This window comes from Trematomus bernacchii, unplaced genomic scaffold (assembly GCF_902827165.1).
Source record: "Trematomus bernacchii unplaced genomic scaffold, fTreBer1.1, whole genome shotgun sequence".
In the NCBI taxonomy this organism is placed as follows: domain Eukaryota; kingdom Metazoa; phylum Chordata; class Actinopteri; order Perciformes; family Nototheniidae; genus Trematomus; species Trematomus bernacchii.
In genome coordinates, this window is record NW_022987560.1 from 239,738 (window position 1) to 265,600 (window position 25,863).

A 25,863-nucleotide genomic window follows, 5' to 3' on the forward strand; every position below is an offset into this window, starting at 1 on the left:
AGGACTCTTTAAAGTAGAGACACTACATACTGATATACACCTGAACATCAGCAGGAGAGGACTCTTTAAAGTAGAGACACTACATAACATAAACACATATTTCTCGATGATGATACCTCACACAGTAAATTGATATAATTGTGATTCCTATATGTTATTTATGTGTCTGTGTAGGTGTTGAGGTGGGGTTCCCTGCAGGATTTAAGCTAACGAGCATTTAGCTGCTGCTTCTCCTGCAGTCCTGTCAGCCGCTGCCTTTGATGTCGGCGTGTTTTTCCCAGCGTCGGTGGAGGTGGAGGTTGATTTGCATACAAAGATATTCTCTTCTCCTCTTTGTTCTCGCTCAGAGAGAGTGGTTGTCTTCATCAGTCAGAGGAGTTTGTCTCAGTGGTTCAACTTTTTTGTGGGATTAGAGAAGACGCTCTTATTGTGAAGGGAAAGTTTAGTGCAGCTGGGAAATAACCTGAAGAAAAATCACTTCTAGAAACTCGCAAACAACTAAACAACAACAATGAGATGCAGGCTACAGAGAAGATGCAATACTATACCTTTGTATTCTTTCTAAGTATTACCCTAACACATTTCTTTAAGGTTTTCTGATTGATGGAGCCACACAAAGATCACCTTTTACTCTGACTGTTTTTAATAATAATCTCCATTCTTTCTTTCCTACATCTACATATTTTGATAAATTATGACTCTATGCAGATGTACATCATCTTTTTCTACCGTTACCGTACTTCTGTAATTTAAATAATTTCCTTTCTCTTTGAATCGTAAGCTGACCCCCTGCTGTTTCTCCTTGAAGTTTCCTCTGCAGTATTATCATCACTGAGCTCCACACACACACTTCCCATCTGCTAATGAAATAACTGTTCTGCATTATTAATGAACGGTTAAATCACAGCTTTATGTCCAAACAATACTTGAGTAAATGCACTTTCCACCACTGCTAACGTCTTGTTTTATCTTGAGTGCCTTTAGATTGACTTGAAACATGTTTTATGGCTAACCAATCGATGCTGCACGTTGTAAAAGTTAGTAAGCTTTGATTCGTTGGGGCCGAAAATGTATTTACAGTAAAGTCAAAGCAAGAACTTGTGACGTTTTAGGAGTATTTCTGAGCGTATTGGTGCAAAAGCAATATTATCACTTCTTATTCCTCCCAGTTGTGCATATGTATGTTTTGATAAAAGCTTCATGTGCAATGTGAGCTCTTCTTTGTCAAGGAAAACGAAAAGAAGACTGAACTAAAGCAGCACTAATGACACAGACAACACACAGCTGGAGTATTAATACTTTTTTATATTAACATTTTCAATTGGGATTATTACAAAAAAGATTCTTAAAAAAATGACTTCTTTCTGTTTGACTTTTCATGCAGAAATATATAATATATATAATCAAATATTAAAGAATTATCGCTATTTCTTTCAAGTTTAATCATCGAATATTAACTACTTTATTTCTCTAAAAATGTTTTTGGAGAATCAAATGTTTTCCTCTCAATATTCTCAAAACATTATAATTATTATAATATTTGTGGAAATATTACAATAACTACTCCTGATAATTGACTCATAACGTTGTGGTTGTCTTGAGTTATTTCAGCTAATCACACAGACAACACACACAAAAGCAGCAGGTGGACGTTTTTTACATTTTATATACAACATTGGTAACACTTTATATTAAAGGTAGGGTAGGTAAGTTTGGAGAAACCAGCTCGAGATCGCTAGAATTTGAAAATACACAACCGGAGAAAATCTGCCACTTCCTTATAGAGCCCCTCCTCCAACACACACGAACGCGCACATGACCAATGAGGGCACGAGATAAGTTTGTGCCCCGATGGAAGGCTGACAGGCAGGTAGGCCATCCAGTTATTTTAGCCGGGCCGGCTAAAATGATTGGTCGTGCTTTTTACAGTACTACGGCTTCCACAGATGATATTTATTTATGGATTTTTTGTCAAGGCACTTCAGATATTCATTGCTATCGGGATGTTAAGAGCATTCCATGGAATATAACAAAAAGTGTATCTCGAGCCGGTTTCTCAAACTTACCTACCCCACCTTTAATGTAGACACATTAACCATCAACTAGTTGTTAATTAAAATGCATATTAGCAGTATAAAAACATTTGTAAGAAAAATAAATGCACAATATTTCTCGACTCATAAACTCCTGAAGGAAACTTCTCTTCACGAAATTGTGAAATGTCAGATTGTTTCTCTTGACCTGAAGGCAGCATCACGGTGTATGACTTTATAATGGAGCTCTACGGGATCTTTGCAGCGTTTAGTTGCAGTAAAACATCCACCAGCATCTATAGAAGAGACCCATATCTTCGTGTGTGTGTGTGTGTGTGTGTGTGTGTGTGTGTGTGTGTGTGTGTGTGTGTGTGTGTGTGTGTGTGTGTGTGTGTGTGTGTGTGTTTGTGTCCCTGAGGACTCTGAATCCAAATGACAAATGAAAGAAGTTCTGTGTGTGTGATTATTTTTCTCTTTGATACCACCAGGGAGACACATGATGCAAAGATGTTTGTTTTTCTCTCTCTGTGTGTGTGTGTGTGTGTGTGTGTGTATAGCTTGTCCTTCAATTTATCATCTAAAGAGAGAGAAAAATAAAAAAATAAACGGCATGTTGAAGGTGACAGATCACGTCTGTCTTGCTGCCTCTCTCTCACACACACACACACACACACACACACACACACACACACACACACACACACACACACACATACACACACATTCCTGTACACACACACACACACGCACACACGCACACGCACACGCACGCACACACACACACACACACACACACACACACCACACACACACACACACCACACACACACACACACACACACACACACACACACACACACACACACACACACACACACACACACACACATTTGGGAAATACACTTCAGCATTTTCTTACAAAAAGATTTGTTCAGTGCAACTCTTATATATATAATATTTAGCATGTTTCTATAATGGAAATCTTGTAGAATTGTAATCATGTTAAAATGTTAATGAAAGAAAGTCTGATTTAACACTTGATTATATTTCACATCATTAATCCAGATCTGTAAAGTAACTAAAGGTATTAAATACATGTAGTGGAGTAAAAGTACACCATGTACCTCTGAACTGGGGTAGAAGTACAAAGTAGCATAAGATGGAAATACTCTCAAAATTGTACTTAAGTACAGTACTTGAGTAAATGTACTTAGTTACTTCTCACCACTGCTTGAGTTTGATTTAAACCAGTTTAATTAGTTTCAATTCATCTCAACATGAATGAATCTAATAACGATAGCTTGTGAAACTTTTTTGAGACTTTATTTCAAGTTACAGCTCTTTTTTTGAGTGTATAAAAAGGTCTTATATATAAAAGAATAACAATAATAATAATACATGGGATTTGAATAGCGCTTTTCCTATGCTCAAAGACACTTCACATAAAATCAGAGCAGAATAAAAGGAGACAGAAACCGTCTTCTTCCCGAAGATCCTCGCCCTCGTCGATGACTTTTCTCCGTGACTTTCGGCGGCCATGTTTGTGTGAAAGTGGGCCGAGTGGAGCTGATGGATGAAGAAGCTCCTCCATCTTTTATTCTGAGCGGCTATTCTTAGAGCGGCCTGACACGCTGTCATTGAGAAATCATCTCTGAGGAGGAGGTCGTCTTTTCTCTGAGCATTTCGGTAACTTCGAGCAAAGTTAACGAAAGTCGAGGAGACGTTTTTTCTGGATGTCTTCTTCTCTTGTTTGCCCTGTAGCTTCTCACCGTATCGATTTAATTCCTGTCTCCGAGCTGACATATTTACAGAGAAACTTGTACAGAGAACCTCTTTTTAAAGGACGGGGAACTTCCGTCCATCTTCTGTATTTATAATCACATAAAGCCACTCTCCTGTCCATCCCCAGAATTCAAATATCATCCGTAGATGGCAGAGCCTTTTCATTCATTGATGTATTATGTTGTATAATGTTTTTATATGTTTTATGCTAAGACGATGGTATTTTGTCTTTGCTTGTGTTTGCTTTGTACAGCCCTTTGAGGCATTTCTTGTGATTTGGGGCAATAATACATTTTGATTAGATTTGATTTGTATTTACGGAACAATCAACAGCAGGTGATAATCTCTTCATTTAAAGGCATTTGTAGTTTTTATTTTGGAGAAAACCAGAAATATTAGAGGTGAATTTTGTCCAGAGAAGCTCAATAAGTAGATGAAGTTGCTTCTATAACCCGACACATACCGGCTTAACGAGGAGAAGACTGATGTCTGTAAAAAAGGATAACAAGTAAATGGAGATATTTTTCATTTCTGATGCATGGAAGAGGAACGCTTCTTACCGTGTGAGAAAGGAAGAAGGAAGCGTACTTGTAAGGGAACAAGGAAAAAGAAAGCCTGCTCTCCCTCAAGAGGAACGCTTCCTCATGTGTGAGAAAGGTAGGACGCATGTAGAAGGAAGCTTCCTTGATAGGAAACAAGGACAATTAAAGTTTCCTTCAATAATGCAAAGAAGGGGCTGATAGAAATCCTTTTATTTACTGAGGAAGGACATATCAAGCTTTAATTAAAAAGATAAGGTGAGAGGGATGGGGGATTTAGGAAGCAAGTAACATTCCTTTAAGGGAGAATTAGACGAGAACAGGTGCTTCCTTATGAGGAAACAAGAGAAGGAGAAATGCAGAAGGAAGCTTTCTATTTTGAGAGAAAGGAAACGTTTTCTAAAAAGGGTGCAAGGGATAGGAAAGCATCTATGTCAGGAAGCAAGGAAGATAAACACGTTCAATTCAATGAGAAAGGAAGGAGGTAGGAAGCATCTATGTTAGGGAAAGAAATGGGAAATGGAAGGAAAAAGGAGGAAGTATAGATAGTTTATAAATAATAAAAAGATGGAAAGAGGGATGTTTCCTAGGTAGGAAGCAAGGAAACGAGAAGTAGTAATGGGAGACTCTTAATTTACGCTAGGAAGTGAGGAGGGTTCTGGTGAAGGGAACAAGGAATAAGGGAGGTCTTAAGTTAAGTAGCAAAGACGAAGAAATTAAAAAGGAAGCTTAATGGGAGGCTTCTCAGTAAGCTGTTAAAGAAGGAAGAAGTGTTCAAGCTAGTGCACAAGGAAGCAGGAGTCTTAAAGCAAGGAAAGAAGAAGAGTCCTAATTTAAAGAGCGTACCTTCGTGGTTTTAGGAAAGACAAATAAAAGCCTCCTTCAGTCTGGAGCAGTGTTGCAAAAGGAAGAATAGGCTGAGCGTCTGAAACCCGAACGTGACGCTGAAACACAAACTCAGCAAACTGTCAGCGGTCAAATCCTGAGTGTAATATTCCTCCTGAGGCAGAGACACTATCTCTCACACACACACACACACACACACACACACACACACACACACACACACACACACACCACACACACACACAACACACACACACACACACACACACACACACACACACAGACACACACACACACACACACACACCACAACACACCACACACACACACACACACACACACACACCACACACACACACACACACACACACACACACACACTGTTATCTCTCAGCCACATGTGTGTGTGGGAGGCTGTGTTTCCAAAATCCATTTAAATTCTGATTTCAGGCGTCAGTCGCTCCGCAGTGTTCTATTTCTATTTATGGAACATTTAATTACATAAAGTTTGCTGTGTGTGTGTGTGTGTGTGTTTGTTTGTATGTGTGTGTTTGTATGTGTGTGTGTGTGTGTTTGTGGAGGTTGACAGGGACATTACTCAATCATCTAAATAAATAAAATAAATGTTTCCAAATAAAAGCTGCGTCCTTGCTCGTTAATATCACCTCTCCCTCCTGCACAAATGATGTGTGTGTGTGTGTGTGTATGTGTGTGTGTGTGTGTATGTGTGTGTGTGTGTGTATGTGTGTGTGTGTGTGTGTGTGTGTGTGTGTGGTAGAGCGTTAGCCGGTAGGTCTGTCTCTGCTGTAACTTGAGGACTTCACTTCCTCCTCTTCCTCTTTGGAGAGCGTAATTTACCCCCAAAAATAAGTCGTTTATTTTTCCGCATTCAGAAACTACAAACAATTTTTTCCTCCATCTTCCATCCTCATAAGGAAGCTTCCTATGTCCTTGCTTCCTAATACGGATGCTTCCTCTCAAACTCTTTGTTGTTTTCTGAATCTGAAAACTTTTTCTTTCTCCCTCATGAAACAGAAAGTATTTCTTCTGTTACTGCATTATTCTTCATAACGAGGTATCTCTTTAATAAGGCTTCCCACCCACACACACACACACACACACACACACACACACACACACACACACACACACACACACACACACACACACACACACCACACACACACACACACACACACACACACACACACACACACACACACACAGACACACACACACCACACACACACACACACACACACACCACACACACACACACACACACACACACACACACACACACACCACACACCCCCAGGTGGTGTTTCAACACCCCTTCTCGTATTCATTATTGTGACATTAAAGGGCCCATGTCATGGCCATTTCCACTGATCATAATTCCATTGTTGAGGTCTACTAAAATAGATTTATATTGTGCATTTTTCCAAACATTGGTTTCTCAAACAGCATCTCTGTAAACTACTTGTATTCACTGAATTTCACTATTTGCCTTTAACGGCTCGTTGTAGCTCCCAAAGCTCCAGCCCCCACCCTCCCTGTGAGCACAGTGTGCTCTGATTGGTCGGGACGTTGTGAATCGCGCTGAGCTCCGTGGAGGTGTTGTTTCCTTGTTAGCGAAACACAGCCAAACTCATCCTGAGCACACACAAACTCACAGCCGAAGTAAAAACAATAAGTGTGGCTTGATATTGAGTAAGAAAAAGGTTGATAAACGCTGTGAGAATGGGTCTGCAGAGAGAATGGGTCTGCAGAGAGAATGGGTCTGCAGAGAGAATGGGTCTGCAGAGAGAATGGGTCTGCAGAGAGAATGGGTCTGCAGAGAGAATTTTGCCGCGATCCCAACTGTCTGTTATCAGCCTGCAGCCAGGGAGGAGAAATCAGCTGAGCTGCCTGCTCCCTGCACACAGATGTGTGTGTGAGGAAGTCCGTGGATTGGTCAATTTGGACCAATCAGCGGGGGCTTAACGTAACGGCTCCACGGATTGGTCCATTTCGTTCCGGGTACGGCTTGACATCATGCCGTACCCGGAAGACTCAAATGGCCAGTGGCGTATCTCCAACGAGGTGTTTTGGGGAGGTCTTCTCTGTGTTAGAGTTTTACTCGCTACAGGGTGTACTTTGAGGGTTTGTGACTCTGCACACCGTTTACATAAAAACCTTCATAACACACAAGGGGACGGGTAATAACCGGAAAAGCATGACATGGGACCTTTAAGACACATTATGAGTGAAACCCTTTATATTTAGACTCTTTTTTAGATTGTGTAAGGGTGTGCTTGATTTGTGTACCTGGTGTCACCTCTCCCCTCTAGATGGAAACACCTCCTCTTCATCCTCCTCTTCCTCTTTAAGTAAAATCACCAGCTGCTTTTGACGTTTCTGTGGAAATGTTATTCACACCTTTATTTAATAAGGTAAATCCCACTGAGAACAAGATCTACGTCTCAAGACAGACCAACAAACTGTTTAAAAAGTACAATGGCTATTGTGACAAATACAAACATATAACATTATAAACTATATAAAACAGTTGTACAAAACAATAAAAGGTCAATTTGAAGAATATAACATTTAAAATCAATCAGGATTTTGATATAGTGATGGTCGAAGTCCACTGAACTGGTTTCCAAAAGATGAGACATATGAGAAATATGTGACGTGCTGATAAGCTATCTGAAGTTGAGAATAGAGACACCAAATAGACAGTATTTAAAACACACACATTTCAGTCCGTGTGACTCATTTATAATGTCTTTATTTATTATTTATAACATACGGTGGTCCTGAAGTGTCAAAACAGCATTTCAGAAAACACCACAGCATTTCAACTTATACGGAAAGGGTATTCCTTTAGGTAGAACACTTCTTGTTTGTGATTGGACAGAGCCAACCAGAGAAGCACTGCTGTGATTGGTTGTTTTTGCTGCCAGTCAAGAAATGACGCTTCGTGATTGGTCAGCACCCGACAGCGCAACATGTCCCGAAACATCAGCCGTTAGCTCTTAGCCCTCAGAGCTCACAGCTCCTCATATATGTTCAGAAACTAGACAAAAGTTAAACAAGTACAAACCACAGACTGCCTGTGTCATGGTGAATACAGTCGCTGCTTTATTTATGTCTGTATAGGCCGTTGTTGTGAGTGTGGACGGTCGGAGCATATACTGCGTTAGCTTAGCCGATCTCCATTCAGACAACACGCATTTTAAAAGGTTTTTCGCCTGCCGTCTGTCTGCAGACTTGACAAAGCATTAATTCATGGTTTTTACTAACCGGTATCAGTATGTTGTTACTTCGGCATCATTTTGAAACGTGTATTACAATTAAATCACGGTCAAATATGTTCATGTGGTGGGGCGCAGAGATGTGATAGGTGGTGGACTTTCACAGCGCCGCTGTGCCCGGTACCGCATCCGCCGCCAATGGGCCAATCCGAGCCTGCTCACACACACAGTATACAGCTCCCTTTCATCTGAGTGTTGAGAGCTGTTTCCATCAATTCATGTTGTGCTCAAAGTGCTCCAGATTGATGCTTTTCACTTCAACATTTAAAAATAAATCTTCTCGGGGGTGCATGCCCCGGACCCCCCTAGAGGAGGTGAGGACCCCCCTAGCGGATGTGAGGTCCCCCCTAGTGGATGTGAGGCCCGTCCACCCCCAAATAAAGCAGGTTAAAATAATTAAATTGCATACATGTTCTTTTAGTAAACACTGCAAACGGGTCCCACAGACCCAAACAGCACACAAAGGTTAAAGGTCAGCATATCATAATGTTAAAATGTGCTAAATATATACACTGCAAAAAACAAACAAAACAGAGGAGTAAAAGTAGCCCCTGACTTGTTTTATTTTGTGAAAGTAGCTCTCATCCTAAAAAAGGTTGGAGACCCCTGAGATAGAACGATACATTTGACCATTTTAAGCTTGGCCTACCATTTTATTGGAGCGATGAGGAACAGGTGGGGCTTGAAAAGGCACCTGTTCAAAGCGGGGAATGACAGGAAAAGTTTGAGAACCACTGCCCTAAAGGAATACCCTTTCCGTATAAGTTGAAATGCTGTGGTGTTTCCTGAAATGCTGTTTTGACTTGCACTTCAGGGCCACCGTAATAACATCTGTATTTATCTTTATCCAAAGCGACTTACTCAACACTGTGGGCAATCCCCACAGGAGCACTTTGGGGTGAAGTGTCTCAGGGACACAACGACATGCTGACTGCAGTGGGGTTTGAACCTGTGCTCCCCTGATCCGACCAATCAACACCAACGCACTAGCCCACTGCGCCACATGCCTTTTATCAACAGCTGCCTTAAACAGACACTCTAAGACATTTCATAGACGTCTGCTAGATAACACTTTCATTTGAAGTTTGAGCATCAATACTTCAGAAACATCCCTAAAGTCTGCATTAAATCTGTCTCCTCTCTTATTCTCCGCAGCACATTTTGTATTTCTTGTTTTTCTCTTGATTCCTCTCTCTGTTTCTCTGTCTGCAGTTTGTATATATTTTTGTTGTTGTGTTGTTGTGTATGTTTTTCTGGCTGCTGTCGACCAAAGATCCTTTGATTCCTTTCTGACGCTGCGTTCAGGGTCCTGATGGATCTTTGTTGGTCTGTGTTGTGTTGCTGATGAAACGCTGATGTAACTCTGAGCTGTTTGTGAAGAACATCAGAACGGCAGAGCTTCAAATCAGCACCGTGTGGGAGTCTTTACAAGAACATATATTCTTATTTTAGCCTTAAACTGGTGATTTCTGGGTCTGAAAATGAAAGTAAGATGACTTAAAACTTAAAAAGTGTTTGGGTTGTTCACGTCCATATTAAAGCAGCGGGAAAGAGACAACAAAGACACTTGAGACATGTATTTAAAAAGGGTAAAACAGCCAATCGAGAGACACAAAATGACTACAAGGACACACAATTTAACTAAAACTATACAAAAACTGACTAGAGGCACTTGAAATGTCCCCAAAAACACACCATAAAGAGACTCAAAATAAGCACAAGAGACACCAAATGACTAAAACCAGATAAAATAACACCACAAGGAGACCAAAGATAATTAAAACAACACAAAAAAATGTCCTCTCCATTAACGGCAGCTCTTCGTGGAACAGCCTCCCAGCTGAGATACGGGATTGTCCCACTCTCAATAGTTTTAAAGGTCAACTCAAAGAATGGTTGAGGAACAAACAGACGTGCAATCACCGCTAAATGCACTTTAACACAGGGGTATCTCCTCTTGCACTTTAGGCACACACACACACACACACACACACACACACACACACACACACACACACACACACACACACACACACACACACACACACACACACACACACATACACACACACACACACACACACACACACATTTCCCTCGGGTTGATGGAGAGGTGAACTCATTACGGTGGAGGCTAACACACACAATATGAGTCACACAGAGGGTGTTTTTCAATGTCGAGGACGCTTGCTTGGTAGCACATGTACCTCCGAGTCACTGGCTTCAGAAGCGAGGCAATAATCCTTCCTAGCCTCGAAAAACGAAGAATGGTGGAACAGGCTAACAGGTGTGCAGGTGTGCGTCATATGCGAGGCCCCGCCTTAAATGGAGCGCGATTTCCGCCAAAGATTTGGAAATTGGTCGAAATTGGTCGAAATTTCCCGCAACGAAGTACGTCGGCCTCGGTAGAATTCCAAGTATCCTGGACATTGGAACAGTACTTCGGCGGCACTCGATGACATAGCATCCTTGAAATAGTGGCTCTGGAGCAGCTTTCCTCGACATTGAGAAACACCCAGGGTTCAGTTAAAGAAAGTGACAAACAAACAGACACCTTGAATTGCATAAAAAAGAAAAAACAGGAAGAAATGTAATCTTTTAAATCGATTGATGTAAAAAACATGCGCAGCGTTTACTAAAAGCTGCAGAAACCAAACGCTGCAAAAAGAGTGACGGACACAGCTAGAAGACCAGGGGACACTAAAGAGTGACGCACACAGCTGGGAGACCAGGGGACATTAAAGAGTGACGCACACAGCTGGAGACCAGGGGACATTAAAGAGTGACGCACACAGCTGGAGACCAGGGGACACTAAAGAGTGACGCACACAGCTGGGAGACCAGGGGACACTAAAGAGTGACGCACACACAGCTGGAGACCAGGGGACACTAAAGAGTGACGCACACAGCTGGGAGACCAGGGGACACTAAAGAGTGACGCACACAGCTGGGAGACCAGGGGACACTAAAGAGTGACGCACACAGCTGGGAGACCAGGGGACACTAAAGAGTGACGCACACAGCTGGGAGACCAGGGGACACTAAAGAGTGACGCACACAGCTGGGAGACCAGGGGACACTAAAGAGTGACGCACACAGCTGGGAGACCAGGGGACACTAAAGAGTGACGCACACAGCTGGAGACCAGGGGACACTAAAGAGTGACGCACACAGCTGGAGACCAGGGGGACACTAAAAAAGTGACGCACACAGCTGGGAGACCAGGGGACACTAAAGAGTGACGCACACAGCTGGGAGACCAGGGGACACTAAAGAGTGACGCACACAGCTGGGAGACCAGGGGACACTAAAGAGTGACGCACACAGCTGGGAGACCATGGGACACTAAAGAGTGACGCACACAGCTGGAGACCAGGGGACACTAAAGAGTGACGCACACAGCTGGGAGACCAGGGGACACTAAAGAGTGACGCACACAGCTGGGAGACCAGGGGACACTAAAGAGTGACGCACACAGCTGGAGACCAGGGGACACTAAAGAGTGACGCACACAGCTGGGAGACCAGGGGACACTAAAGAGTGACGCACACAGCTGGGAGACCAGGGGACACTAAAGAGTGACGCACAGAGCTGGGAGATCAGCGGACACTAAAAAGTGACGCACACAGCTGGGAGACCAGGGGACACTAAAAAGTGACGCACACGACTGGGAGACCAGGGGACACTAAAGAGTGACGCACAGAGCTGGGAGATCAGGGACACTAAAAAGTGACGCACACAGCTGGGAGACCAGGGGACACTAAAAAGTGACGCACGTGACTGGGAGACCAGGGGACACTAAAGAGTGACGCACACAGCTGGAGACCAGGGGACACTAAAGAGTGACGCACACAGCTGGAGACCAGGGGACACTAAAGAGTGACGCACGTGACTGGGAGACCAGGGGACACTAAAGAGTGACGCACACAGCTGGGACGGAGCGCTTGGTGACGTTTAGGATTATAAAGCTGGACAACTGTCTCTGTTGTTGGAAACGTACCGTAAATGTAAGTTTAAGGTGTAAGTCGGCCCCGTCTTTGATAGGTAGACATACATTAATATTGCAAGTCTGTAGTAAGAAAAATAAAGTTCAATTTATGTTGTGAAAAAAGAGGGGAAAATACACATTTCTTTTTTGGATCTTTTGGAAAAAATGTTGAACACATAGGTCCTCATTTTGTCGGTGTAGTAACAGTCCTACACCGACAGTCCTCTGTATGCCATGTAGACAGGAATGTGTGTGTGTGTCTATAATCGACCTAAACAGGGACCATTTCCAATTAATTTAAGTCTATTTTTTAAAACCTGGAAACAGGTGTCTTTACTTTGCTGGTGTAGACACAGTATCCTTGTGTGTGTGTGTGTGTGTGTGTGTGTGTGTGTGTGTGTGTGTGTGTGTGTGTGTGTGTGTGTGTGTGTGTATGATGGATGCAGTGCGTAGCCTCAGGTAATAATAGCCATGATGGATTCTCACCTGGCCCGGCGTGCAGCGTCTCAGTCGAGGAAGATAAAGAAGTGTTGCTGCTCCAAGGGGCCCCTTGAGATATTAATGACGCCCCAAACATCCACACCATTGGTCACCCGCTAACAATACTGTTTTTAGGGCAAGAGCATCAATCTGTGCGGCTCCCAGCATGTGCCGTTAATCCAGCAGGGAAACGCTGTGTGTGTGAGTTATTAACGAACGATAACCTCTGAGTAACACAGGTTTACTGGGAATAAATATGAAAGCACAACAATGTCAAATCTGTTTGACTTTAAACTAATGAGTCAAACCTGGATCCAGAGTTCAGAAAAGTCAGGATGCATCTTTTCCGTGTGAGTTTTTATAATCAGATGACGTATGTGTCCATCAAATCTGCATTTAAATGAATTAAGATGCTGTACATTTCTTGGTATTCGCTTTAAGGAATGAGAAGATTTTTTCCGTGTTAGTGCAGCAAGATGAACTACTGAGGGCACTTATGCTAGTCTTAGTCCAAACCAATTCATATGTTTGTTTTCTATTCTCACGAGACGTTCACATTTGGACTTGTGTTTAAAGGGGACCTATCATGCAAAATGCACTTTTGTACGTCTTTTCTACATGAATATGTGTCCCCGGTGTTCCAGGGAACTCACCAAGTGTCAGAAAACACAACCCTCTCTATTTTCCTCCATACCCAAATCTCTAAAAAAGGGGCTGCAACGGATCTGATAAAAACTGATCCAGATTTGAACACTGTCCTGACGTCAGGACGGTGGCGCTACGGCTATTGGGCCAACTCCACCAATCAGGAGGAGACAGCCACGACCATTGCCGTTCGAAAGCGCTGGAGACGCTGTAGTACATATGCCAGGCTAGTAGGTGGTGCTGTTCTCACTGAATCTGCCCTTGCAGAGCAGAGCTAAAAAAAAGTGCAAATTGACACATCTGAAAACGCATGTAAGATAAGATAAGAGGTACTTTATTGATCCGAAATACGGAAATGTTTGCATTGCAGCATAAAAAACAACAAAACAAAACCAAGCATTGCACATAAATAGAAATTAAAGAGTAGAAATAAATCTCAAAATAGAATTAAAACAGCATTAAAAAGTAGAAAAATATACAGTATTCCAAATAGAGAAGTTGATACAAATTAAGATAACTTAAGTAAGTACAATTATTTGATATAGGCGGGCAAGTACGTACAAATGAGAAGGGAAGGGAATGAGCTGAGAAACGATTTCTCCACTTTGAGCAAAGTCATCTTGGTTGTTGGTACTTCTGCCGGTCCAGTGGCTTAAGAAAGTGGTTTTAAAACGTTGTCTTTAAAGGACTGACAACCCTTGACATGTGACACATCTTATTTATTTTTTATATATAGATATTTAGGTGGTGGAAACCAAACCAGAGCTAATCGTCTGTGATAAATGTTAGGTCATAAAATCGTCCAAAAATGTAATAAATGCAGCTTTAAATTCCATGTTTTTGAATTATTTAGATACGATAAGCACAATTATTTTCCTAAAATGTCCTAGAATGCATCGTTACCTGTTTATTTAGTCAGCTAGCAATTTTATGATATGTTATGTGATGTATGTTTAATTGTATATTGAATGCATAACAATAACCAACAAGAGAACAAATAGCACCAATACTAAACACAGTAACTGCAGGAAGTGAGTTTAAAATAAATTAATATCAAGCAGAATTTTTCTTGTGAATATTACATCCGATAAATATTCCTCTTTTTTTTCAATCAAACATATTTAATGCGCTTTTTTATGAATAATTCAGTGTTTTCTTTTCCCTTATTCTTGATAATTTAATCTTTGGTTGTTTTAACTACGTACTTTTCTTAATGAAGTTGGGAACCAATGGTTAAATACAGAAACAGTCCCATCTAATAAAATCTAGGTTGGGTATTTTTAAGCACTTTCTCTACCATACTTGCTTAATAAGCTTGTTTCTGACAAATGTTGTGTTTTATTTTCGCTGATGCTTTGTCGTTGTTCTGTTGCCTTTAATTAGTACTTTTCTACAGCAGTTTGAGGCTGTTCATTCGATGGAGAAGGCTTTGTGAATATGAAAGGTTGGGAACCAGAAAACATTACCATCAAATCCTGCCTCATTGTACTGTAACTCTTATAACATCAAAGTAAAAATACCATGGAAAATGTCAGGAAAAGTCTCTGGTCTTGGTGGGTTAGCATAATAAACAGTTCTGTTCTTCAGAGATCACTTTAGGAGTCATTCATTGGTGCATCATTGAAAACGTTTTATCCCTCAGTTTCCTCCGGCAGCCTTTACCGGGCAGCGGAGATTCTTCAGGCTGTTGTTCCCTCGTGCTTAAAGGAAACCACCATCATTCCAGTGCCAAATAAGTCATCTCCATCCGGCTTCAACGACTACCACCCCGTCGCACTAACTTCTACCATCATGAAGTGCTTCGAAAGGCTGGTCATGAAGCATATCAAATCCACCCTCCCCCCATCGCTGGACCCGTTTCAGTTTGCCTACCGAGCTAAACGGTCCACAGAGGATGCAATTTCCTCCGCTCTCCACCCAGCCCTCACACACCTGGACACTAAGACCAATAACTCATATGTTAGAATGCTATTTATAGACTTCAGCTCAGCATTCAACACTATCATCGCCCAGCAGCTTGTACAAAAACTTACAGACCTGGGCCTCAGCCCCCTCTCTGCAACTGGTTGCTGGACTTCCTCACAGAGAGACCACAAGCTGTACGGGTCAACAACAACCCCTCAAACACCCTCATACTGAGTACGGGGGCCCCCCAAGGATGTGTGCTCAGCCCCCTTCTCTTCACTCTGCTGACCCACGACTGCAAACCCAGCTTCAGCTCCAACCACATCGTGAAGTTTGCAGACGACACTACTGTGTCTCGTTGCGATGGAGTCTCTCCGTTTCCTCCGTCCTGTTTTTAGCTCCTGGGTGTCTAGAGACGCTGCTGTGATTTATTCAGCCTCTCTGCTGCTCAGGTGAGAGTCGATCAGGATGAATGAGCGGCCGTCACCTGCTCACTCACTCTGGGTTATTTTAGGCGGCCAGGATTGTAAATGCATTTGCTCTAAATCCAGACTTTGATAGAGTCAGTGGATTCTGAAGGTGCAGAACTGCGTCCTAGTTTAATATTTTGCACCTTGTGGTTTAAATATAGTTTGTTTATATGCCATTGCAAGCTAAAGGTTAATGTAGGGACTTAGAGAGGTGGGAAAGTACGAATATTGAGGTCAATGTGGCTGATAATCGTGTCAAGTTTGCATGCAGGAGACTAGAGTTAACCTCCCATCATAGACTTCTTATTAACTGTTATGGGTTAGGGTTACCACTTCAAAAAGCATTTCTGAGCTAAAGGATAAAACATGATAAATGATACAAGCTCTTCTATGGCCAACATGACTTATTAGTCAATACTAGGACGTTGACTTCCCAACGTCAGAACTGGTTTGGAAGTAACACAACGGGGAATTCATGTAGACAATCAATCTGGAATATAATAAATGCATATATGACCGGATCATTGTACTATAAAGCACATGGGATTTATTGTGTTGTTGTTACTGTGGTAATTGCGGACACTCACTGGTTTTGGTATCAACTTCTCTATTTGGAAAACTGGGGTCCATTTGTACCCGTCTGTACCATCACCTTGGGTAATTTTACCCCTTTGTACCCCTTAGTTTCTGACACTGCATTAAACATAATCTTGCGTTTTGTAGAATACCGGCGATAGTGTTGGTCAGATGCAGGGATATCATTTGATGAGTTCATCAAACCTATTGTTGTATTCTACCCAAGTCTGCACACATAGAAACACATGCCATTAACAACACAGCATATTTGTTTTGCATGGAAGCTTTTATCCAGGTTATATTTCTCGACTTTATATTCTTTATATGACCCCCAACCTTTTATGTGTTGCTGTATTGGCCATTTCTATACACAACATGGTACAGAGACAAGACAAGAGTTAGTGAGGGCGAAGCTGTGATAAATCTATTAGCCAGAAGTCACTTTCCAAGTCAAATAAAAGCACATCTTTATGAATTCCCTTCTGTATTTCTCTCTTCTCACAGTCACAGCTCTTTCTCTACGATTCCTCTTGACTCCAGCGTTTATTTTGGTCACCCCGCGGCAAGGATACGGATAAAAGGATTAACTTTATCCAGTTTAGAGCTCTTAAACTCAGCCTGACGCCCCCCCTGAAACATTTACGAAATGGATGCCAGAGAGGCTTCTTTCAACACCAGTTAAATTCATTTCCCCTGTTTATTTCACACAGCCGTGTTCAATGTTCAAAGCAGGGGGAGTCTTAAGGCTTATGATTGGAAGAAAACCAAAGAGGAAAAGGTATAAACAGTCAGAGCCGACAGAATTCAGTCATAAAAATACTTTTTAAACTAATCTTATCTATAATATGGACTAAATGACAAATGTGAAAGGGTAACTCTTATTGGATATAAAGATTTTTAGGTGGTGGAGACCAAACCAGAGATAATTGTCTGGGATAAAAACTGTCTCAGGTCATAATTAGTCCAAAAATTAAATATATCCAGCTTTAAATCCATGTTTTGGGATTATTTAGATACGATAAGCACAAGGTCACTAAAGTTGAATAGGGTAAAAAAACGAACTAACATATATCACCATGAAACTTCCCCACCTCATTACTGAGATTAACACAATTTATTTTTATATTGCAAGTTTTCTGAAATGTTATTTTAAAATATGCAAATGAGGCATTATGTAATGCTAACTTTTGGTGAATTTGGGAGAAATCTTCAGACACAAACAGAGTAAATTTAAGTAAAATCAAGACATCAATCTGTATTTTTTAGTTATCCTTACAATAGTCTGAAAGAAGACTTGTTATTGAAGCAAAATAGCCCAAACAATTTCAAGATGTAACAGTTAATTAAAAACATGTTTTGCCGGAAGGGTGTCATACTTATTATTTCCATTCAGAGTACTAGTTATACTATTAAAGGTAACAACTGTCGAAAACATATTTAATCTAACACAAATAAACACAAACACACACACAAACAAACACACACCCACACAAACAAACAAACAAACAAACAAACACACACACCACACACACACACACACACACACACACACACACACACACACACACACACACACACACACACACATGCCTTAAAACATATCAAAACATCGTACAATATTGTAGTTTTATAGTTATATGTATCAGAATATAATAAAAACCATATGGTGGCTAATGTTAGCTTTTCAGGTTTAAACAGGTTTATGATATCTAGAAACAGCTTTCAGGTCGTTGAAGGTGACACTGATCAGCAGAAACACTCACTTTGTTCATATGATGCTTTGAGATGTCACATAATATTTGGATATGACAGATAAGGCTTGTCCTGAAGAGTGTGTGTGACCTTCTGCAGCCAGGTGATGTGCACATTCAGCTGATTGAGAACATGATAACACGTGGCACATGTGGCAGTGAAGATGAATGAAGGCTGCTGCACTCCAACTCCCTCTGCACTCAAAAAATAACTAAACGGGATCCTGTTCATTAAATTAAAATGATCCTAGCTTCTGTGCAAAGATGCGTGTGGCACAGTGGACTAGTGCCTTGTTGTTGGGATCAGGGTGTCACAGATTTAAACCGCACTGCAGTCAGCATGTCGTTGTGTCCCTGAGACACTTCACCCCAAATTGCTCCTGTGGGGATTGCCCACAGTGTTGAGTATGTAAGTCGCTTTGGATAAAAGCGTCTAACAAGGCAAGGCAAGGCAAGTTTATTTATATAGCACCTTTCAACACAAGGCAATCCAAGGTGCTTTACAAAAATGAAAGACATTCAGACAAAGGCATTTAAAAACAGTCATTAAGAAGAAAAGATAATAAAAGAAACATTAAAAGAAAAAAAAACATGAATAAAAAGTACATGAATAAAAAGTACATGAATAAAAAGTACATGAATAAAAGGGACATGAATAAAAAGTTGCAGTGCTGTTTAAGATGTGAATAGTTCAATTAAAAGTAGCGGCAAAAAGATAAGTCTTCAGCCTGGATTTAAAAGTAGTCAGAGTTGCAGCGGACCTGCAGGTTCCTGGGAGTTTGTTCCAGATATTTGCAGAATAATCAAAGTCAAAGTCAGCTTTATTGTCAAAACTTCTACATGTGTTATACATCCAGAAATATCGAAATATCGTTTCCCGCAGTCCTACAGTGTGACATGTATACATAAAACAAAACAAAAAGGGCCTAGATAAACATGGTATACAGTTTAAAATGTTAATAATATATTTAAAGTGTTCAAAGTACAGTTTCAGTGCAGTAGCAGCGGAGATGGGCAGAAAAGTGACTGGTGCTGGATGAGGGAAGGTTGTGTGTGTGTGTGTGGGGGGGGGGGGGAAGGTTAAAGTCCAGGACCATTTGGGGCAGGGGAGAAGGGTGGGAGGCAGGGTGGAGAGTTCAGGGGAGAGATGTCAGAGAGAGGGGGAGGGGAGGGAGGGGGGAGAGAGTTCAGCATCCTGACCGCCTGGTGGAGGAAGCTGTTCCCCAGCCTGGAGGTGCGCGAGCTGAGGCTGAGGAACCTTCTTCCTGAAGGCAGGAGGCTGAAGAGGCTGTTGGAGGGGTGGGTGGAGTCACCCGCAATGCTGAGTGCTTTGCGGGTGAGGCGGGTGTTATATATGTCCTGTAGTGATGGGAGTGAGGCACCGATGATCCTCTGGGCAGAGTTCACTATGCGCTGCAGGCTCTTGCGGTCGGCGGCGCAGCTGCTTCCAAACCACAGCGTGATACAGCTGCTGAGGATGCTCTCAGTGGCGCCTCGGTAAAAAGACAGCATGATGGGGGGGTGATGCTCCGGCTCGCTTGAGCTTCCGGATGAAGTACAGGCGCTGCTGGGCTTTCTTCGCTAGTGCGGTGGTGTTGTTTTCCCAGGTGAGGTCATCAGTGATGGTCACACCAAGGAATCAATGCAGCGCCATTGATGGTCAGGGGGAGAGGGGGTCGGCGGTGGGTTCTCCTGAAGTCAACAACTCTCTCCTTTGTTTTCTCCAGGTTGAGGAAGAGGTTGTTATTTTGGCACCACAAGGCCAGCTGGTTCACTTCCTTCCTGTAGTTAGTCTCATCGTTGTTGTTGATGAGACCCACCACAGTAGTGTCGTCTGCAAACTTCACGATGTGGTTGGAGCTGAAGATGGGTTTGCAGTCGTGGGTCAGCAGAGTGAAGAGAAGGGGGCTGAGCACACATCCTTGGGGGGCCCCCATACTCAGTATGAGGGTGTTTGAGGTGTTGTTGTTGACCCGTACAGCTTGTGGTCTCTCTGTGAGGAAGTCCAGCAACCAGTTGCAGAGAGAGGGGCTGAGGCCCAGGTCTGTAAGTTTTTGTACAAGCTGCTGGGCGATGATAGTGTTGAATGCTGAGCTGAAGTCTATAAATAGCATTCTAACATATGAGTTATTGGTCTTAGTGTCCAGGTGTGTGAGGGCTGGGTGGAGAGCGGAGGAGATTGCATCCTCTGTGGACCATTTAGCTCGGTAGGCAAACTGAAATGGGTCCAGCGATGGGGGGAGGGTGGATTTGATCTGCTTCATGACCAGCCTTTCGAAGCACTTCATGATGGTAGAAGTTAGTGCGACGGGGCGGTAGTCGTTGAAGCCGGATGGAGATGACTTCTTTGGCACTGGAATGATGGTGGTTTCCTTTAAGCATGAGGGAACAACAGCCTGGCTCAGGGAGATGTTAAAAATGTCTGTGAGGACATCTGTGACCTCCGCGCAGTCCCTCAGCGCACGACCAGGAATGTTGTCAGGTCCTGCAGTCTTGCGGGGGTTAATGCTCAGTAGTGTGCTCCTCACACTGCAACACACTCTCACTCCATAAACGTCCAGGAGCGACGCTTGGTCAGGGTCCCGAGGCGTGCAGTTGGGACGCTCCTAGGCTCCTTCAGCTTCATAAACAGACGCAAATAGCTTTCAACTGATTGCAATGTATTCCCATCTGCGGCGGGATTTGACGCTCATGGAAGCACGGCTTTCGTTTGTGTCGGAGGCTGTTAAAGGCAATGTGAGCGTCCATTCCCATTGGATAACGGAGAATTGTACACCCGGAAGTAAGTATTCCCCTTACTGTCGATTGATTTGACAGTGATATCTCCACTACTCATCAACTCAAAAACACCAGATTATCCTTGTTAATTAAACGACATTGATAGGTTTTAGTGTGTGTACAAAGCTTTTGTCACGTTTTCCCCTTCAATTCTGAGAAACAAGTCGTTTTCTATGAGTTTTGGATGGCCGAAGACATTACATTACCCACAATCCTCTGTAGCAACCATAGACTGTATATTGCAACAGGCAACAGCTTCGGTTCATGTTAATTTACAAACTCTTCAACTACAACCGTAGTTATATTTAAAAAAAATGTAAATTTAAATGTAAATGTGAAGGAATGTGTGTATATTAACTGTGGGTTTTTCTCTGGAAGTTTTTCCTTGTACGATGTGAGGGTCAAAGGACAGATGAAGCAGTTTTTCTCATACTGATATTCCGCTATGCACGCTGGGATTTGGTGTTTATGCGATGTGAAATCCGAAAACATTTAAAAAAATGCTGCTGTACCTGATGCAGAGGGACTGACTGCTTGTCTGATTTTCTGAATTTTGTCAGTGAAGAAGGAGGCAAAGTCATTGTCATTGTTTTTGTTTTTGGCAATGATGTCAGAGAAGAAAGACTGTCGGGCAATTTTCAATTCCAAATTATAAAGGCCAAGTCTCTCTTTATAGATTTCAAAGTGAACCTGGAGATTTGTTTTTCGCCACCTACGTTCAGCTTTTCAAAACTCTTTTGTTCTCTGTTCTCACGGTCATGGCCTTTCTCCATGGAGATATTTTCTTCCCAGTCACTTCCTTTACCTTAGTTGGAGTAATGGCATTTATAACATTTTTAATTTTTAATTAAAATGATCTACTAGCTCATTTACTGAGATGTTAGCAGGGGCAAGGGTGGAAGAAAACTTCTGAGTAAACATTTCCCTATTATTTTCAGTTAAATATCGCTCTTACCACAAGTAACATGTAATGTAATGTGTAAAATAGTTTTGTGAGTTGCTTGTGTATGAACAAAGCCTTGCGACTGGTTATTAAAAAGATATGATGCACATGCTGTGTGCAAAATACAAAAAAAGACAAGAGATTGAATCACACAGACATATTTCCAGCCTGTCTGCAGACGAACATCAGTGAGAGCAAAGATAACACACACACACACACACACACACACACACACCACCACACACACACACACACACACACACACACACACCACACACACACACACACACACACACACACACACACACACACACACACATACACACACACACACACACACATACACACACACACACACACCCACGGAGCTGTCGCATAGCTGTGTTTACCCTTGAGGCTTCTACACACACACACACACACACACACACACACACACACACACACACACACACACACACACACACACACACACACACACACACACACACACACTTACAGATCGTGTCACTATTGCATGAAAAACTTGACGTGTGAGAACATAAGAGAACATATTTTTCTTTATATCAGCCGCTACGTATTCTAAAATTCTTCCTGAGACTAGACGTGTGTCGGTGGTTATTGCGATGCATATCTGTGCACATTTTGCAGAATAATGCTGCATACACTCATATAGGTTTTGGTGTTTAGTGCACATGCGAGGAACAGATGTATCCTCCTCTGCTGACGTCCACAAACTGCAGACTTCATGCAGGTATAATAGGAGACAGTCATACCAACACTGACCTAACAGAGCAGGTTTATCCGTTTTTAAAGTTCATTGTTCTAACAGTCGATTGGACGCATGTGATAATAATGTTGGTTCCACTGGGGATTGAACCCAGTAACTTCTGCATATAAAGCAGACATAACTACTACACTATGGAACCTCCATCATGTAGACTTTTTAAGTTAAAACACATATATGTGGTTCTGACCACAGCGTCATTTGTACAAATATGCAAGAGTTTGAGGGTTAGATTAAGGCAAGGTCAGGGTAAGGTTATGAACATGGTTTTCCATTTATTATAGGGCAATCTTGATTCCTTTTACCTGAGATAAGGCATCAGCAAGGTAACAACAAGAGAAACTTCTGGCTCCAGTGGATTGAACCCAGGACATTCTGCGTGTAAAGCAGACGTAATGACTACTACACTATGGAACCTCTGTTGTATGACATCTCACTGTTTAACTTTGAATGATTGATGGGAATGTTTCACCGCTGGAAAATGTTTACGCAACCCATGTTACCTTGAACACATTTACAAACTATCACATTTTGTTAAGGTAATCCAAGTCTCTTTTGTGAGATTCTTTGAACAGATGTTATCATTTATTGGTTAAATTCAAACTACATTATAAAAGGTCCATGCTGGATTGATGCTGACAATATTTTTACTATACTGTTAGTACTGAACTCTGGTATATCTTTACTGTGTACTGCAATGTTGGACATGTGCAGACACTTCTGAAATCTCTGTACGAGGAGTCTTGAAAAGGCTCATCCATCGAGTCCATATGGGGGCCCTGAGGGCGGAAAGGGGATCTGTGTGTTTGTGTGTGTGTGTGTGTGTATGTGTGTGTGTGTGTGTGTGGTGTGTGTGTGTGTGTGTGTGTGTGTGTGTTTGGGGAAGGGGCACAGAAGGCTGAGCAGCATGTTTCTCTGGCAGAGTCAAATTGGAGCACCAAGAGGTTCAAACTACCTATTTAATATATTCAATAAGCATGGGGTGGTGTGTGTGTTGGTGGAGCCAAGGGGCAATTGGGTTATTTTTAGGGCTGTCAAGTTAACACGTTAATAACGCGTTAACGCAAAAAAAAATTAACGCCACAAATTATTTTAACGCGATTAACGCATGTGTATTTTTTGTCCTCGGCCGCCCCGCCCCGTAGTTTCAGAGCGCATCGAGATTAAAATACCATCTACTGTACGAGCTGATGCTGACAGCCCCGCTCCTGCCGCCCGCTTGTGGCAGACCACACTTCCACGCTCACCGGCAAGCCCGGACTGGCCATCGGGAAGACCGGGAGGGTGTGTGTATGTGTGGCGCGACTCGCACGAGCCAGACACACACACACACACACTTTGTATTGTATTATTGTATGAGAGAGGTTCCAGGTTGAATTGAGGCGAATATTTGTAATGTTCAGAGGTTGTTGTGTTTAATATTCATGAGAATATTTGTCATTGTTCAAATGATAATAAACAAACATATAAAGCATATTTGTCCACTCATATGTTGATAAGAGTATTACAAACTTGAAAAATATCCCTCTGAGGTACATTTAGAACAGATAAAAAATGTGCGATTAATTTGCGATTAATCGCGATTAACTATTTTAATCGACTGACAGCCCTAGTTATTTTATATGAATGTTTAAGGGTTTTATATATATTGTGTTATTTCAATCCTATATGTAAGTTTCCGAATGGTGAAAGGTTCCTTGTAGAGGTTCCATAGTGTAGTAGTCATCACGTCTGCTTTACACGCAGAAGGTCCTGCATGGTTCAATCCCCAGTCCCCAAAGCTTTTTCCTATTCACTGCCCTCACTAGTAGTATTTTATGCTAGTCATTTATATTCTACCATGTGTTAAAGGTTTGATTAGGAAATGTAATATTACAGAGGTTCTATAGTGTAGTGGTTATCACGTCTGCTTTACACGCAGAAGGTCCTGGGTTCAATCCCCAGTGGAACCTGACGTCTGTCTTGTTGTTATCTGGGTCTTATTTCAGGTAAAATGAATCAAGATTGCGCCTTAAAAAATGGAAAACCATGTTCATAACCTTACCCTGACCTTGCATCAATGTAACCCACAAACTCTTACAATTGTTAGTAAAAAATAAACTTTGGTGGGAACCAGATGCATCCCCATTCATTTAAAAAGACTACATGTCAGAGGTTCCATAGTGTAGTGGTTATCACGTCTGCTTTACACGCAGAAGGTCCTGGGTTCATTCCCCAGTGAAACCAGACTTTGGTATTATAGCATCCGGTCAATCGTCGAGTCAATAGGGTTTGTTCCAAGAACCAGTGGAAATCAAAAGTCTTTGTGCCTAATTAATCATTACCAACTGTAAATAGAGAAAATGTAAAAATAAACGTTGATTAGATTTAAAACAATGCTTGAACTAAATAACAATGAAACCTAACATCAGTCTCTGTACATCCACTGTGACTTATGTGACCAAAACACCAACATATTTGAGAGAATGACATGAATGATGCAATTAATGTAGCAGTCATCATGTCATGCTTCACACACAGAAGGTTCTGGGTTCAATCCCCAGAAGTACTGTATGTCTAATATTTCTTTTGAGACTCTGAATGCGGCTTTTTAACTCCTGAACTATATTCAGAACCATGTTTATATTGCAATTAGTTCAATTACATTCTCACAGGGGTTCCATAGTGTAGTAGTCATCACGTCTGCTTTACACGCAGAAGGTCCTGTGTTCAATCCCCAGTGGAACCAGAGCTTTATCCTCACCTGACCTCACTGGTAGTATTTGTATAGTAGTCATATATATTCTACCATGTCTTGGATATTTGATTAGCAACTTACATGTCACAGGGGTTCCATAGTGTAGTAGTCATCACGTCTGCTTTACACGCAGAAGGTCCTGGGTTCAATCCCCAGTGGAACCAGAGCTTTATTCTCACCTGGGGCCTCATTTATAACGCCTTGCGTAGGATTGACGTAGGAAGGTTGCTTACGTAGTACAAAGCACAAAAATAGGTACATACATTTTCCGCCATTTTCCGATTCACAAAACATTGCGTACCGG

General features: G+C 42.0%; 1 protein-coding gene and 4 non-coding genes across 5 annotated transcripts in view; all 5 read left to right on the forward strand.

Annotated features, from left to right (window-relative positions):
* The window catches only part of LOC117477337 (nuclear receptor ROR-alpha A-like), a 99,320-nt gene that overhangs the window by 7,464 nt on the left and 65,993 nt on the right, over positions 1-25,863 (forward strand). The gene's annotated exons all lie outside the window — the stretch shown is intronic.
* On the forward strand, positions 24,702-24,774 carry trnav-uac. The gene has a single exon. It is a non-coding gene; the product is annotated as a tRNA-Val (tRNA).
* On the forward strand, positions 24,976-25,048 carry trnav-uac. Its single transcript has one exon. It is a non-coding gene; the product is annotated as a tRNA-Val (tRNA).
* Positions 25,478-25,550, forward strand: trnav-uac. Its single transcript has one exon. It is a non-coding gene; the product is annotated as a tRNA-Val (tRNA).
* Positions 25,651-25,723, forward strand: trnav-uac. The gene has a single exon. It is a non-coding gene; the product is annotated as a tRNA-Val (tRNA).